This window comes from Lynx rufus, unplaced genomic scaffold, assembly GCF_022079265.1.
Source record: "Lynx rufus isolate CCGP_SWC_20201006 ecotype Redwood Valley unplaced genomic scaffold, mLynRuf1.p SCAF_23, whole genome shotgun sequence".
NCBI lineage: Eukaryota > Metazoa > Chordata > Mammalia > Carnivora > Felidae > Lynx > Lynx rufus.
Window position 1 is genome coordinate 10680001 of NW_025814838.1, and position 17691 is coordinate 10697691.

Consider the following 17691-nt stretch of genomic DNA (forward strand, 5'->3'; position numbering starts at 1 on the left):
TGGGGAGGAATCTTGATTTTCAGTTTTCTTCCTTTTCTTCCATCCTACAATTTCTGCCTCCTTATTTTTGCTAGCAACTGTCCTATTCCTCCAACAGCATTTTTTTTATGTACAAAATGCTTTGTAAGCATGGTATAATTATCCATACTGATATGCTGTGCTGTAGAACTTTGGAGAACAGACAATATAAATTGAAAAGAGCTGGGAATTAACTTATCTGTTTTGAAGAGATGTGGAGGGTGTGTGTGTGTGGGGGGGTGTTGATTGTGGCTCAAAAATGGGTTCTAACTGCTATTTTTATTGTTGGCTTAACTGATTGTACCTTGAGTTCTTTACCCTTCATTTCTTTTCTAAGTGACTTGGTAAATGGTGTATTTGACTCCACCCCAAATATATTTACTCAAACATTTAAAATACATCTACATACTCACGTAGCTGGGTGATTTGGGAAACACCAAAAACCCAAAAGAATTCCAGTTTTACTGAAAATATTGAGACTTATGTACCCTCTGGCAAGGAAGGTGGTTGAAAATCTGAGTGAACTACTCCTGTTAGACTGAATACAAAGTTACATCCTATAGTATGGTGATTAAGGGAATTGGGAATTGGCTTTGGAGTTAGAACTTTTTTTTTTTAAGTTGATTTATTTTTGAGAGAGAGTGTGAATGGGGTAGGGCCAGAGATGGGGGTGGGGGTAGGATCTGAAGTGGGCTCCACACTGATAGCAGCAAGCCCCATGCAGGGCTTGAACTCAGGAGCATTCAAATCATGACCTGAGCTGAAGCTGGACACTCAACTGACTGAGCCACCCAGGTGCCCCTAGAGCTTGGTTTAATATTGGTCCTGCCGGGGCGCCTGGGTGGCTCAGTCGGTTAAGCGTCCGACTTTGGCTCAGGTCATGATCTCACAGTTTGTGGGTTCGAGCCCCGTGTCGGGCTCTGTGCTGACAGCTCAGAGCCTGGAGCCTGCTTCACATTCTGTGTCTCCCTCTCTCTCTGCCCCTTCCCTGCTCATGCTGTCTCTCTGTCTCAAAAATAAATAAACATTTAAAAAAATTAAAAAAAAAATATTGGTCCTGCCACTTACAAGCTATCACTGTAGGAAAATTAGTTTTCTCAACAGCAAAATGGAGCAGTAACGCTGTTAGCCTACACTTAGCTTACATCATTCTTCAGACTTCAGAAAATGTCTTGGGGAAGCTTTCCCCAACATGATGATCCCACCCTGAGTTTGGGTTAGAGACCCTTGTGATACACATTCAGAGAAGGGTTTTCCTTTTCCCAGAGGTCCAATTGTGATTTACATGGGTACTTGTTTATTATTATTTGGTTAAACGCACCCCATTGCCCTACCCCGCAATAGATTAAGTTTCACGAGGTAAGAGCCATCTATGTCTCTGTCCTTCACCACTGCATTCTCCGTGCTTGGCTTCTGGTTGGCACTCAATACGTGTTTAATGAAGGAGAGAAGGAAGGAAGGGAGGAAGGAACGAAGGGAGGAATGAAGGGAGGAAGGGAGGAAGCAAGGGAGAGAGGGAAGGAGGAAGGATTTCCCATAGAAGATTCACTGAGATCATGTATAGAAACCACAGTATCTGTTACATAGTAAGAACTGAATAAATGTAACCTCACACAAAGAAGAATGCCAAAAAAAAAAAATACCACCCAAACCATACCAAACTTCTGAACAACCAGAGCACATATCATGAAAGAAATACAATGTTTATATGTTGTTGTCACCATTAAATGCTGATTTTTCAGGATGAGTCATGCTCCTGGAATAAGCAGCCATTGATTTCAGTTATTCCAAACAACAAAGGCTGAATTCTTGTTCATGTGACATTGTCAGTGAAAGTCAAGCTCACGGCTGCTCCCCACTCCCACGACTGCCTTGAAGCAATTAAGTACATAAACATAAACATGCTATACACGTCGTTTCTGCTCAGAGCCCATGGGGTCAGAGTTAGACCGCTCTGTCTCAGCCAGCTTTGGCTGCTACAACAAACTACCAAGTATAGACTCCGCGCCTTAAGCTGCAGATTGTTTTTTTCTAACAACTTGGAAAGCACAGACAGCACTGGATCCGCATGAAAAGTGGGGGAGACCCCTGGCTGGGCCACATAGGAATACTTTGGTTTCTAATTTGGAGGGATTAGAAAGAGGAGGAGCATGAGTGAAAGGGGGTGGTCTTGGGAGCTCCGGAGAGCCCCTTCACCCGCTAAGGTACTTATCTCAATGTGTTAACAGCGCCCGTGGCTGTACAGAGGCATCCTGGTTCATTATCGGCTGTTGGTAGAGCTGGGCCTCGGCTGGCTGTGATTCTCCCACAGCTGTGTTTCAGACATTTGCTGCGGAGCCTCAGCTTACAGATAAGAGTTCAAGAGAGGTCAGCAGACTTGCACCAGGTCGCACAGTGGAACAGCGAGAGAGCTCCAGACCCCTGACTCCTAGGTCTGCGTGTAAATCAAATTCTCTCTTTCCGTAGCTCTTAGTGCCTTTGGAGAAATGGCAGCCTAGGTCAGGGACAGAATCCAGCTGGGAAGCCCCAGCAGGATCCCAAGGGGGCAGGGCTCTGCCTCTACCTTTGCCGTCCTGGCCGGGTGGACAGACCCAAGGCATTCAAGCATCAGAGGCCTCCGCGGACTATCCGATTCTCACATTGCCCGCGGACTATCCGATTCTCACATTGCCATCCTGACACTGAAGGCAGAGGGAAGGTGGCCCTTTCTAGAACAGACTGGCCTGGGGGGGTTGAGCCCCTCAGAAGACCAGATCCGGAAGTGGCCTTTGCCTTGCTCTGCACTTTCTAGCCCAGAAACCAGGTGGCTGAGTCGGCCCTGCATGTGATGCAAGGCCCTGAAGCACGAGGATTTGCCAGACCCCAGCACATACCTGTCATCTTTCCTGATCTGAGAGAGACAGAGACAGGTAAATAGAGAGAAAGAGCAAGAAATAAAGAGAAGGAGACAGAGCTACAGAGAGAACCGAGCCACTGAGCTAGAGGTGCAAGACAGAGAGGTACACGGCAAGGGGGCGGGAGACTGGTGGACATAGAGACAGGGAGTGACAGGCGGGGAGAGGGAGAAACAGAAAAAGCGGAAGAGAGGAGAGAGAGTGGTGGATATGGACAGACTGGCTGGTTGGTGTTGTGCCATCGCACGTGGTGACGTGGGATGTCAGGGGTGATATGCTGGTGACGTGATCATCCGTGTTTATGTATGAAGCCATGAAGGGCCAGGGAGGCAGAGAGATGAGAAGCCAGGTGAGGCAGCAGGTGTTGGAGGGCGAAAGACTGGACACGCAGGGCGTCTTCTGGCACATTTGATTCTGTTGGTTACAACAGGAAGCAGAGATGCGGGCTTGGACCCCCACTGCGCCCCCTCCTGCTCTCCCCACTCCGCCAGACAGCTGCCCCTACCAGGTCCTTGCCTCTGAGCCTTATTTATTGCTCCAGAATCTGGGGTTGGGAGGAATCCCTGCCAGGACGCTTGGGAGGAAGCTTCCGTGTAAATCCTGGACTTGGCCTCCAGCCATGGCCGCCGAACAGGATGATCAGTGGGAGAGCAGACCTTGATTTGTGCCACGGCAGCTTTTTAACACGTGGAGGGCGGTGTTTTATCTGAAATTCTTTCCTGCTACCTAGAGCTTTAAGTCTTGGCTTTATTCCTTCCCACTGGAGAAATGCTTTTAAAAACCCACACAAATTTCCTAATTCAACTCTGGCTATTTTAACCAGAGTTAAAAGAGCTCAGTAATAAAGCGGTTCCCGATTATTAAGAATTGCAGGGTTGGGAATGCAAGGATTACATCATCCGATCCTCACACAATGTTATGAGGAAGGCACTGTAATCTCCCCCCTTTTACAGGTGGGGGAACCGAGGCTCAGGAAGGGGAAGAAATTTGCCGGGTCCCATGCCTGTATGCGCCAGAGCCTGACCTGTGTGGCCATGTCTCCCAGTCACCGTGTCATCGTGCAAACCCCAACCCCGCTGTACAGACGAAGCATGGAGACTCATCGGGTCTGATAAGTTGCCCAAAGTCCCACTGACAGAAAGTTGCAGAATAAGGATGTGTCCTTAGTCCTCTTTGTCTTCTGCTCTTACCTCTTATGCATTGGGTTGGAGCCTTTCAGAGGCAGAGATTCCCTCCAGATGTTGTGCTTCATGAAGTCAGGAAACGCAAAACTCCATAGAATGGTCTGTACACTTAAAAAATTGGCAAGGTGGGGGAGGGGCGCCTGGCTGGCTTACTCTGTAGAGCATGCAACTCTTGATCTCGGGGTGGTAAGTTCAAACCCCACATTGGGTGTAGAGCTTACTTTTAAAAATTGGTAAGATGGGCGCCTGGGTGGCTCAGTCAGTTAAGTGTCCAACTTCGGCTCAGGTCATGATCTCACGGCCTGTGGGTTTGAGCCCCATGTCAGGCTCTGTGCTGACAGCTCAGAGCCTGGAACCTGCTTTGGATTCTGTCTGTCTCTCTCTCTCTCTCTCTGCCCCTTCCCCCACATGCTCTGTATCTCTCTCTCTCTCTCTCTCTCTCTCTCTCTCTCTCTCAAAAATAAATAAACATTAAAACATTTTTAAAGGGCAATATGGTAAATTTTATGTTATGTGTGCCTTACTCCATTTAAAAAAAATTTTTAAGGGAAGGAAAAGCTTCAGTAGTCACCCTTTTAGGAATGGATAATGCACCCTCATGGAGTTGTGCTATTGTTATGATGGAGTTTCTCCTAATACCTCCACTAACCTTTCTTTTCCTCCCTCTTGTGGCTTCTGCATGTTCCCGGCTTTTATTACTTTGTGTCTTCTATGGCCATGTGGCCTTGTGTTTCCTGCCTTCTCTGTGTGCCTCGTTCCTTCTACCTCATCCCCTCTCTTTATGTATCTATCTATCTATCTATCTATCTATCTATCTATCATGTATCTATATCCCTATCTATCCATCTATCATCTATCTGTCTATGTATCTATCTACCATCTATCTAATTTCAAGTCAACCTTCCAAAGACAGAAGATAATATTGGGCAGCATCTAAAATCTGGTTCCCTGGAAACAGGTCTCAGATGAAGGCTTGCCTTGCAGAGATTTTTTCGGGAGAGTGTTTAGGGTTAGCACCATGGAGGAGTGAGGACGATAGGACTAGACAGAGAAGTTGAGCCATCATGCAGTCTCAACAAAGCCCTCAGCTGATCCGATGGCACACTCTGGAGCTGGGATAAGTGTTCACAGTTGTTCCCTTCAGGCAAGTGAGTTGAGTCTTTATACCTGAACACTGACCCATTGCTGGCTGTGGGGTAACCTTGGGGTGGGCGTGGCAGGGCATGACCTTGGGCGAGGTGGCTCCCTTCCACTGAGGGATATTGCCAGAGAGTGAGTCAGCTGGGTTCCATTAGCTAGCATCCCTCCCAGCAGCTGAGGGAATGAGAGCCTCCATCTTGAAGGAGAGATCTGGGCGGTGCCCCACAGCAGCCTCTACCAATTAGCCACTCTCCAGAATACAGCAGAAGGGCCACCTTGGCTGTTCCTTGTCTCCCTTGTTCCATTTTACAAAGGGCTATATTTGCCCAGGTGCTAATTCCTGGTCCCATCAGGTGTGACTGAGGCTTCGTGTCATATGACATGGAGTGGCAATCACGTGCAGGACCAGCCTGAGGCTTTGCTCAGAAGGGGCACAGCAAGGTCTTGAGGGACCCTGGCTGTTCGGCATAGCCATAAGACGTCTCCAGTTTCTTAGAGTCCAGGAGAATTCCTGTAGTCCAACTTATTCCCACTATTTAAGGCGTGTTGACTCAGCTGTTACAAACAGAGATCTAAAGAGACTCTGAAGGTGGTGTCCAAATAGCATGATCATTCCCTCTCCGCTCCACAGTCAATGCCCCTTGGTGTCATCTGACCCTAAAGTCTGGCAATTGGACACTGAGGAAATGTCATAAGAGTGCAGGTCAGTCCATACAGAGACACAGCCCTGCCTGAACAAGGACATGCCATTTGTTGCTGGCCAGACTGCCATTTAGAATTCCCTAATTCCTCTGAAGTTTTCTTATGGACAGTTATTTTTCCTTCTGCTTTGTCAAGGTCTCTCTTTGTTCTCTAGCACTTTCTCTCCATGAAGTTAAAACAGAGGTGGAGACATACATATGCTACATAGTACCAATATAGCACCGTCAGTCAAACCGCCCTCTCTCCCTGCTGCAGCTAAGATGTGGCAGGTCTCCATTCCTCTCCTTCCCCCCTAATTGATTTCCCAATTCAGCCTCCTGGGATGGTGCTTTGGCTGGCTTTCCAAGTTCAGCCTCTCAACCTTAATTTAATGCTTCTCGGGTGGTGAGAACTTATGCTTCCCACCTACTAGTTGGCATCTGGCTGATTTTCTCAGCCTGAGGAATTTAGTTTCCTTAATGTCGAACCTTTGTACATTGCCTTTGAGTTGTCAAAAGTGATGCCATCCCCAGTCCTGAAGAGAGACCTTTCGGACAGTGTTGGCATTTGGAGGGGTCCAGTCGTGGCTCGTACCACGATTATCAGGCACAAGATTTGCTGTGTCGAACCCAGGAGTCAAAGGGCCCTGGCTGGGAGTAGCTGGTGAATGCTAAAAGCAGGCTGGGTGATTCAGAGTCTGCTTAGCTCTGCCAGTCAGCCTGGTGTGAGGTCTTGGAGTAAAATTTTCCCACCTTCTTTTTCCAAGATTGAGCCAGAGTCTATTCTTGGAGCAGATAGCTTTTCAGCAGTGAGTTGGCAAATGTTTATGATTGATTTTTCACACATCCTTCCTGGACAGGAGACAATTTTTGTTATAATTAAAATTTAAATACAGGGTTATGATAACCCAAAGCGCCTTAGGAGGGCTGCCCCGGCAGAAGAGGGACTGAGCGACATGATGGAACAAGTCTTCTGTGCATTATTTCTTAAGCTCTACTCTCTTTAACTGACATGGTTGGTCACTATGAATAACCCACATTACCTTCAGTAAGCCACATGTCTCAGTCCTCACCAGCTTATTGGCACAGATAAGGTGATTTCAAGATAAACATCCAGGTGATACAGGCATGTTGCCTTTGCTTCCTCCTGCTGGGCCTCCCCCGAGTCCCCCAGGGATGTCTCATGTGTATGAGAAACAGTCCCACCCAGGTTCTTTCATCCAAGTCTTTTCTTGAAATGTACCTCCAGCAGGCCCACTGAGGGCACCAACTTTCTGCTGGGGTCTTCTGTGACAAGTCTGGGCCCTCACCATGCTGCTGGGTGCTGGGCCCCTGGGGTTCTTGCACAAATGTGCCATTGTCCCTGCAGTGCGCTGGAGTTGGGCCCCTCTGCTGCAATAAGGAGAACATCCCTCTGCCCAGACTTACACTGAACTTCGCCATCAGGCCCCCACAGCAGTTCTACTTATACCCAGAGCCTCTGAGACCAGCATCAGTTAATCTTCTCCCATCAAGGCTCAAGCCATCAAGATATAAACCAGGGTCACTTCTCATGTCTCCAAGCTCATGAGAACTTAACTAAAAGGATCATGGGACCTCTAGACTTTTCTTCCCTATGCTCAAGGCTTAGGGAAGGCCCTGCATTACTCTTGGAAAGGGGACAGCAACACAAGGAAAAGATGAACCAGCTGCTAAAAATCAGATTTCATGATTCATACTCAGGAACATCCATCAGTCAAGCTCTCCAAGCTGTTTTTCCAGTGATGTTGTATAAGCCACACGTGGTGGAGCGAATGGAGTTAGTTCATGCCAAATGAACCACAGCAAAAATGATGGCATCATGGACAATAATAAAATAATCAAGCAGCAACAGATGGAAAGGAAGAATTACACTTATACTGGGGAACTGTTAGCTACATAAATTGTTTCGGGTCTTAGCTGGTCAAAACCAAACCCCATTCCGCTAGCTGAAGAGTAACGAGTACTATTCTTTTTTTTTTTTTAAGCCAGAAACACTAGCCATTCAATCCTGCTGTCCAGCAAAATGGTCCTTCTGGGGGCATGGGGGGCAGGGCAGCAATTTCGTAGTATCACCCTGCCCCCCACAGGCATCCAAGAGCCCTGTTGGTTCACTGACACCTAATAAATCAGAACCAGGGGGAATCAGATGAATTTTTCTTTTGCGTTTTAGTTTCTTTTATTAATGGAACCTTTTGGAAATCTGTTTATATTTTTTCCTTGCACAAAATCACAATTTTTCACACAAAGGGAGCAGATGGTACTGAAAGCTGGAGATTGGGCCGGAATGCATCTCCCATAACTGGCACTAACAGAGCCTTGTCTTGGATGTAAAAGAACTCAAATCTAATTGCGGGGTTGGCTTTTCCAATTCTGTATAACTATGTGTTTGTCTGTGTTTCCCCCCCCCCCCCAAACTTAATGCTTCTCCTTGAGCTCCTGTCAAATAGAAATATGGGTAGAGTTACAGAGACTGAGTTTTAAGACTGTAGTTTTTTTCTGGAATGGTGTCTCTAAGACCCTAAGTGTCTCTGTAGCCCCCACTGAGTCCCTTGTTGAGGTGCCATATTTGGTGTCATGACCGCAGGTGACTGGGCAGAAGCTGGCACCTGAGTTAAAGGCAGCCAACAAGGTGGCCTCATGTGAGCCTCCTGCCTCTATATAGGATTATGATTAATTAGCCCAATGAGAATCTCTTTCTGAAAGATTTGAATATGACACATGCTCAAAGGGAGTGGAATATAAGTTCATGTAACTTCTGTACTGATTTATGACCATTGCCTATCACAGTACATGGTATGGCTACCCAATGAATGTTTGATAACTAAATCAAATGCATGGACCCCTAACACAAAAGTGTTTTTAAAAAAAAATCAATCTGCACCCATCTCCCTATATTCTACTTTTTTCTCCTGCCTCCAAGGAGCTTGGTCCCCACCTCGCACTCCCAGCCTTTAATGATTAGCAGAGACAAAGTGTGAGCAGGGCAGGGGCAGAGAGAAAAGGAGACACAGAATCTGAAGCAGGCTCCAGGCTCTGAGCTGTCAGCACAGAGCCCCACAGGGGGTTTGAACTCATGAACCGTGAGATCATGGCCTGAGCCAAAGTCGGGCACTTAACTGACAGCCATCCAGGCGCCCCAATGATTATTTGAAATAGATTTTTTTTAGGGCAGTTTTAGGTTTGCAGAAGATACAGAGATTCCCCATATCCACCCTGCCCCAAATACGCACAGACTTCTCTACTATCAAAATTCCGCACTAGAGTGGGACGTTTATTATAATTGATAAACCTATATCAACACCTCATTATCACCCAAAGTCCATAGTTTACATCAGAGTTCACTCTCAGGTCTGTAAATTCTATGCTTTTTGACAAACGTGCAGTGACATGTATTGCCATTAGAGTATCCTACACAATAGTTTCACCACCCTGAAAATCCTCTGTGCTTTACCGATTCATCCTTTCCTCCCCCAACTTCTGGCAACCACTTTTACTTGCCTTTTACTGTCTCCATAATTTTGCCTTTTCCAGAATGTCATATAGTTGGAATCCTAAAGAGGGTTGCCTTTTCAGATTGGCTTTTTTCATTTAGTAAAAGTGCATTTAAGATCCCTCCTTGTGTTTTCATGACTTGATAGCTCATTTCCTTTTAACATTGAATAATACTCCATTGTCTGGATGTACCACAGTTTATTTATCCATTCACCTACTAAAGGTCATGTTGGTTATTTCCAAGATTTGGCAATTATTTATAAAGCTACTGTAAACATTTATTGCAGGTTCTTGTGTGGACATAAGTTTTCAACTTCTTTGAGTAAATACCAAAGAGTACGATTGCTGGATCATATGGTAAGAGCGTGTTTGGTTTTGTAAGAAAATGCCAGGCTGTCTTGCAAAGTGACTGTACCATTGTGTGTTCTTGCCAGCGAAGAGTGGGAGTTACTATTGCATGACATCCTCGCCAGCATTTAGTGTTGGCATTGTTTTGAATTTTGGCCGTGTTAATAGGTTTGAAGTGGTATCTCATTATTTTTTTCATTTACAACATGAGGTGGAATGGATTTTCATGTGTTTATTTATTATCTATATGTTTTCTTTGGTGAGATGTCTGTTCAGGTCTTCAGCCCATTTTTAAATCATTTTGTCTGATTCTTGTTGAGTCTTAGGAGTTCTTTGTATGTTTTGGACACTACCTTTTTATGAGATATGTGTGTTACAAATATTTTCCCCCAACCTGTGGCTTGTCTTCTTATTCTCTTGACTTTTCGTCCTTTTTATGACATTTTGCTTTGACAGGCAGTAGGGTGTAGTGTTTAATATCCTAGAGGCCCCTGCCTGAGTTTCAGTCTTGGTTTTGCCACTTGGTTGGGCAATTAATCATTCTGTTCTGACTCTCACTTTCCTTACCCGTGAAGTGGAGTTAATAATGCCACTCTGTAGAGATCTTCTGAGAAGTTGGAACTGCCCCAGTGTGTAGTTGGTTAGCACTGCATAAATGGTAGTCATTATTATTGAGAATTTTTTGGTTTTGCATAATCCGGACTCAGTCACTAATTGGGTCTTGCCTTCCACTGTTCTCTCCTTCACTCACTCCATTAGAGTTACGTGGTCTCCACACCCACCTCAGGGTCTTTTTCTTTCTATTTCCTCTCCCTCAGTGTTGCTTTCCCCAATATACTCTGTCATCTCATTATTCAAGGTTTTTGTCCATCATAAGCAGAAGCAGTCTAAAGGCACTAGGGTTTCTTCTTTTTATAGAAGTTGAGTCCATTGCTGCTGCGTGTCCCAGAGCGAGAGGGGTATGTGGAGAAGCAGTGGGGTGGGAAGGAGAGACTCCTAGAGACTGGGAGGGGAGGGATCTCCAGGTTTAGTGAACAGCAGGCACTGAACCCCACCCTTCTAGAGTATTCCTGGGAGGTGACAAGATCTCAGGGAGACTGAGTGCCCTTAGACTTTTAAGAATCCTCACTCTCCGCATGGAATCTGTGAACAACGGAACCCCTAGAACCGAAGGTGCTGCGGAGACTGAAGCAGATGGGACCTGGGCAGCAGGCAAGTGGGTTGTTGTTTGGGGAGACACTTTAGTACCCCCTGCAACCTGAAATTAGTTTCTCAGTATCAGCCTTGAGTAGCAGAGGCTAAACTTCCTGCCAGCTGACAGGGATGGGGCTCAGAACCTGAGGGACATCGACTAGTGTCAATGCATAGCTATAGAATATAGAAAGTGATTTTTTTTTTCCACTTCTGAGTCTGGATTTACCAACTATATGTAAAGTAAATCTATTCCCAAGTCCATCCCCGCCCATTGTAGTTTGAGAGAATCCAGTTACTGGTAAAGTTGCCTTTCAGACACCTTTTAGCCCTCCTTTTTCCTGTGTCTTCCCTCTTTTCCTGCCTCACCTATTCCTGTAATTCTTCAGGTGTCGGATGTACGTTCCTTTCTCAGATTACTTTCTTTTTTCCCCCCTAAATGCAGGCTTAAAAATATGCAATATCAAGATGCAAATTTAAAAAATTCTATATTTTTCATCTTTCCCTAAAAATTGTTTTGCAAAAACAAGTTACGTGGGGTTTTTCCTTGTTAGGAAAAAGTGAAGAACAATACTATGCAATCTATTCTTGCACACGACCTGATTGTATAAAGCAGAATAGAATCTGTAATGTAAGTTGCAAATTATACCTCAAAGTACAGTGAAGTTACAAAATACGCTTTGGAAACAGCGTGGCTTGGGTTTTGTTTTGTCTTGCTTGTTTGTCTCAGACCACCCTTTTGAATTGTTCGCCTGCCTCGGACAAGGCTTGGTTGCTGTGGCGTTCAGGTCACATTGGTTCAGAAAGTGGTAGTCATTACTACTGATCAACAGAAATTTGTTTCTGTCCACTATCGCACACATGGTTGGAATACTTTTCCTGGCCTCTTGTGGCCGGGTGAGACCTGCTACGTCATCCTGACCAATGAGCGATGGGTGGAAGTAATGTTTGCCACTTCCAGCAGAAGTGTTTGGTCCAAGACCCTCCAGGGATCTTACCCCTTCCCTGGCATGGCAGCTGACAATGTTGAAGGTGGTGGCCGCTCTGTCAGCCTACCCCAAATTTATTAAGATTAGCAGAGCCTCCCCAACCAAACCATGAGATGGATTTTGAGCAAGAAATTAAACTTTGGTTGTTTTAAGTGAGTGAGATCTGGGCATGTTTGTTATCATAGCCTCAACTAGCTTATCCTGACTGATATCCCCATCAGGCTCTCTAAAGACACTGTTGCCAAACTGTTGAAACCAAAAGAAACATTCAGAACATTGGAACTGGCATATCTTCACAGACAAAATATTTTGCCTTGGCAAACATGTCCAGAAGGAAGTGGATGCTGCTATATTTAGAGCATGAAGCAAATGTACTGTTTTGGAGTGTTCAGACAGATAAACATGCTCTCAAAATCATGTTCAAAATGTTCCACACATTGCCTGATTGGAAACATTAACAAAATATAAAAGTTGACAATGTTTCCTCTTGTGTGTTGTGTGTGCACACACATGAGAACACACTCACACACACAAGTATACAGTATAGCTAAGAATTGCTTTGCTGCAGGACACAGGGCGTTTGATCAAATTCAGAAAGGTTAGAGTGACTGTTCAAGATCAAACTCTGGCATCATGGAGGCCACAAAAAGACCCAGTTCTTTGGGTTTTGTATCACCTGTTGTTGATCTGAGACTTACAGAGTTTTGTAAAACCATGAAGAGCATTTGCAGATTCTCTCTCATTATCACAGTTGATAGAATTTCCACAGAATTCGCTCTTCATTTCCTGTTGAATTTTCATTATCTTACCATCATCTGTTTTATCCCCTCATTTGTTTTTATTATATATTTTACCCTGCTGGGAAATGTTTGTCCAGTGTTAGGACATGCTTTTTAGCACTTGTATTTCTGCTATCTAATTTCAGGATTTCTATAAAGGATGATCTTAAGAGTTGAGTTGGAGGGAAGATTTGAACTAGAGTTACATTTCTACAAAGTAAGAAAATGCCAATTGTCCATATCAAGGGGCGTCTGGGTGGCTCAGTCGGTTAAGTGTCTGACTTTGGCTCAGGTCATGATCTCATAGTTGGTGAGTTCAAGCCCCACGTCGGGTTCTGTGCTGACAGTTCAGAGCCTGGAGCCTGCTTTGGATTCTGTGTCTCCCTCTCTGTCTGTCCCTCCTCCACTCACGCTCTTTCTCTTACTGTCTCTTGAAAATAAATAAACATTAAAAAAATTTTTTTAAAGGGATGGGGGTTGCAGATGGAGATTATGGGGACCAAAGTTCTCCCTGCTCCACAACCATGCCTGGGCACCATGACTTCATCCTGGAGAATCTTTATTCCAAAGACAGCGATTGCCCAGCTTTATTCTGTCTGTTCCTTTGAACAAGACTGTCACAAGCTCGTTTTTATATTGTCACAATGAATGGAGAGAATAACAGATTTGGTATCAGATCAGTTAACTGTGAGACTTTGGATAAGTTACTTAGCTCCTTTGATGGAGAATAATGATAGATCTTTACTGAGTTATGATAAAAATTATGCAAGATCACATCTAGGAATGGCTCTTTTATGGTGAGGGCTCAAGAAACGCTTAATTCCATTCTTACAGTTAATGGGGGGAGGTTAAATGGGCAAGTTCTGAAGTCACACAGCTGGGTTCAAATCCCCATTTCTTCTTTTTTCCAGTTGTGTTGAAACTTTTGGCAAGTCCCTTCTCTGAGTCTCCCTTACCATGTCTACAAATAAAAGATAAGATGGGACCTGATATATTGTGGAGATTAAATGAGATAGTGCGTATCCAGCCTTTGGTATGTTGTAAACACTCAAGAAATGGTAGTTTTCATCAGCTTTGTTATCAGATACAAGTTTCTCTTTTCACATCCAGTCTTGTACTTTCCAGTATAAGCCCACAAACCCTGATCTGAAACCCTTGAGGCCGTGTGTGTTTTGGAATTTGGAATGCTATGGAAATTAGACTCATAATGTGATGTATATACCATACACCCACCCCCCATAAAACGTGCGCGTGCACACACACACACACACACACACACACACACACGCCAGCAGTGTCTGCGATAACACTTCATGATCAGCTCATTACTGCAGTGAAATATTTGAAAGTTCATGCTAAGTGGGATGTGGGATAAATAAAGGATATAAATAACCCTATGTCAGCTCAAGTCCACTTTGGCTGCCAAATGAATTTGTGCCAAAGTGAATGAAAAAAATTTCTGGAACCTGAAACTTTTTTGGAATTCAGATACCTGTGTAGTCACTCTCGGTTTTTTTCCTCCTATTCTGTGTTGTAAAGCTATTTCTATCATCTGTTTCTAGTCTAAGCTGTGCTTCTCTTACATTTCTGTGTTTTATTTAATCCTTCAAGGCTTCCTTTGAACTCTCAGCCCTCCTGCCTTGACATCCTGTGTTTTCTTTCTCCCTCTTATCGCTGTCTCTATTCTTTCCCTCCTCTTGGATCGCTCTTCCTTTTTCTGGGGTTTGCACACTACTGGCGTAAAGCCTGTTTTCACTTTCTTTGTTTCTTTTTTCTTTCTGGTACATTCTCTCTCATTCCCCCTTCCTCTCTGGGGATTTCAGTCTTGCTTCTGCGATGCTAGCTCTTCGCCTCTTTTCTTGTGTATCTTCTGGTCTCTACCGTTTCCTCTCTGCCCCTTTCTTTGTTCATTGGTTGTTGCCCTTGGTTCCCACCCCAACTACCATACCATCATCCTTCTCCTTTAATTCCTTCGTCTCCTCTAGATATCATTCTTTGTCCACTCATTACTGTACAATGCCAATAATATCATTATGATAATTTATGGAGTTCTTACTGTGTACTAAGCACTTTACATGGATCGTTAAATTTCATCCTTATTGCAAACCATTAGGTGGGGACTCTCTTAATCCTCATATTTCAGATGAGAAAATTCGGGCTAAGAGATAAAGCGACTTGTTCAAGTAGTCAAGGAACAGAAATGGAATTCAAACCCCACTGCATTAAATCTTTGCATTTAATACTTGTTGCATTAAACTAATTCCAAAGCTCATGATTTCAATCACTATGCCTATATTTTCTCTATTACGGTGGATATTACCATCCAAGTTACTTCATTTATCTTTTCTTTCTAGGTGCTTATAGATTTTTAATGTGACTTACCTCTGCCTGCCTACTTCAGTATGCCATTTAACTTGGATGGTGTGTCCAGATTGGCCTCTTCCTATGGTTGGTATCTTGGCCCTTATCTTCCCCTGGTGACACATTGGGATTTCATAACCCCAATAGTTACTGGGACTTTAGGAACAGTCCCAATTTCAAATATTCCCATTCCCACAAGCCACTGAAATGTCTGGGAAATAGATGTTGGGCAACAGCAACAGCATTTGCTTTCGCTGTTACCTTCTATGTGCCTCAGAAGACACCATTCAAAGTCACATCTTGGCAAAATGGTTTCATATCATAGGCTTTGCAGCTATGTGTGAATAACTGCATCGATGATTACTATGTTAGTCAGGCTAGGCTCCACTGTGCTGCAGTAAAATAAACCCCACATTTCTGGTTTAATACAACAAAGATGGGTGTCTCTTTCACATCACAGTCAGATGTGGTTCTGGTGGCTCTTCGTTACTTCTTGAACAGTGACTCAGAGGTCTGGGGAACTTGGGTCTTGCAACTCCACCATCTATCTCAACGTTCTTTACTTCCAGCCACTTGGGTGGGGGAGCGGATATGGCATATTCATGGACTATTACGCCCAAGACCAGTCATCGTCAACCTCATTTTTCAGATGAGGAGACATGTTCATTGCCAAGGTTTTCTACCCTAGTAAGTGGTAGATTCCAGACTAACATCACAGCTCTGACTATTGATTCCACTACATTTTTTTCTAACTAGAAATATTTCATCTATGCTTATGTTTCCTGTCTAGATTCACTTAGTCTCAGTAAGCTATTAGAATTGCCCTTCTTTTTTCTTGGTAATTTCAACAGAGGTTCCAGGGAGATACCCCTCCCCCCCCGCCCCCCTGCCCCCCCCCCTCCCCGCCCATTGGTTGTGCTTGGGCCACATGTCCATCTTCAAACCAATTGCCGTAAGCCAGACAATGTGATCTTCTGATGGGTCAGATCTGTGTCCTGTATGTAACTCTAAAATGGAGAAAATAGAAAAAGAGGGCATCTTCACCTCTGCAGTATGTAGTGGGAACCATGGGGAACTATTTCCCTAAATAAATCCAGAATGCTATTACTGAAAGAAAAGGCAATAGATATCAGGCAGGCAAATCAAGGTAAGATCCAGCTAGCTGAACAACTGAATGGAGAAGGAAATATAAGACAGACTTAGTGACTAGAGAAATGAGTTAATGGGCACATGACACAGAACTCTGCATTGTCTGGGCCATCGTTACTGGTCTGAGGATTAGCAGGTGGTCCAGGCCCACCCAATGAGAGCCCTCCCTGGAGTAAATGAACAAATGATGCCTCTTTGGTGAAGGATGAGGGAATCGTTCCAAATGATGAAAAGTGAATTTAGGACAAGTTGACAGTCCAATGAAGATAAATTTTGCACATTGCATAGTTTTGCAACGGGGTTCATCTTGCTTGGGGTGTATTTTCAAGGACCCAGAACCTTTCTGGTGCAGAAATGATCCCTGTCTCCCTCTCCGCATTTGATTTCTGTCAATCCCATTGGAGTGGAACAGCCTTAGGCTGTAGCCAGCTTACCCCCACTCAAGGAATTCCATGAAGAGAAGGTGGTCCCTTCTTCCCCCTTCCCCCTCAATGTTTACCCCTTTCCTTCAATTTCCATGGACCTCATTCTCCTCCTTAGAAAATGCCTTCCCATCAATGAGGCTGAAAAACAGCCAGGAGGCCCATCAGTACTCACTTCCGTGGGCAAAGTGACTTGTGCAGTGCTAGGCCTGAAGTTCGTTTATCTCTCCCTGAGTCAACGAGATTTTGACTATAGGCCTTTCTGCTATGTTCCTCCAGAGAGAGGTAAACTGCCTTTAAGTAATTGCTGAAGAAGGCATAAACCAGGGAAATTTGATTTGAGTATGCAATTTGAATCGGGAAATGCTCGTATAAATAACCGAAGCAGCTGAATGCGGCAGGTTTGTGCTCTATAGATTTTTTTTTTTTTTTTAACTCAGGGTCTTCAGAATAGAAGTTTTGCTGCAGCAGCTTAAACTATCCCAGGACTTTTTGGTCTGATCTTGTGCTAGTTTGGCATCATTAACCGCCAGTCTGGAGTTTGGTAAGTTGATGTTGCCTAATTAACCTATATGATTGGAAGGAGGGAGTGGAAATTCTTGAACCCACAAACAGTGCTATAATCGGGAGCAGTGACACAGTCTTAAAAACCAAAACGAAACAATTTTGAACTAGGAAAGAGTTTGGATTTATCTAGCACAACTTCACCAGTGAGGGAATTAGGAGCCAGAAACGGTAAATCACTTGCTAGTGGTCACTGAGACTTTGGAAATTTCATGGTCACCTTTTCCTGCAGCAACAAACAACCCCACATCCCAGAGGTGTGAGTGTGCAGCTTATATTACATCAGAGCTGCAGGTTACCCAGGATTCTCCTGAGCTGTCCTGACCTGGCCTTATTCCACATGTCTTCTCAGGGAACAGCCACCTTCTGAGGCATGTGATTCTCATGGTGGGCAAAGCTCAAGACCAAACCACAGGAGCATGTTTATACCTCCCTTTGGAGATAGCTACTCCCTTTGGA

The 17691-nt window shown here is 44.5% G+C and overlaps 1 long non-coding RNA gene across 1 annotated transcript in view; it reads left to right on the forward strand.

The window, feature by feature from the left end:
* Positions 1-17211, forward strand: part of LOC124517977 (uncharacterized) — a 155999-nt gene extending 138788 nt beyond the window's left edge. Inside the window, exons 4-5 of the long non-coding RNA XR_006963605.1 lie at positions 15091-15184; positions 17109-17211. This is a non-coding gene — a long non-coding RNA (uncharacterized LOC124517977). The remainder of the gene's footprint in view (positions 1-15090; positions 15185-17108) is intronic.
* The last annotated feature ends 480 nt before the right edge of the window (positions 17212-17691 follow it).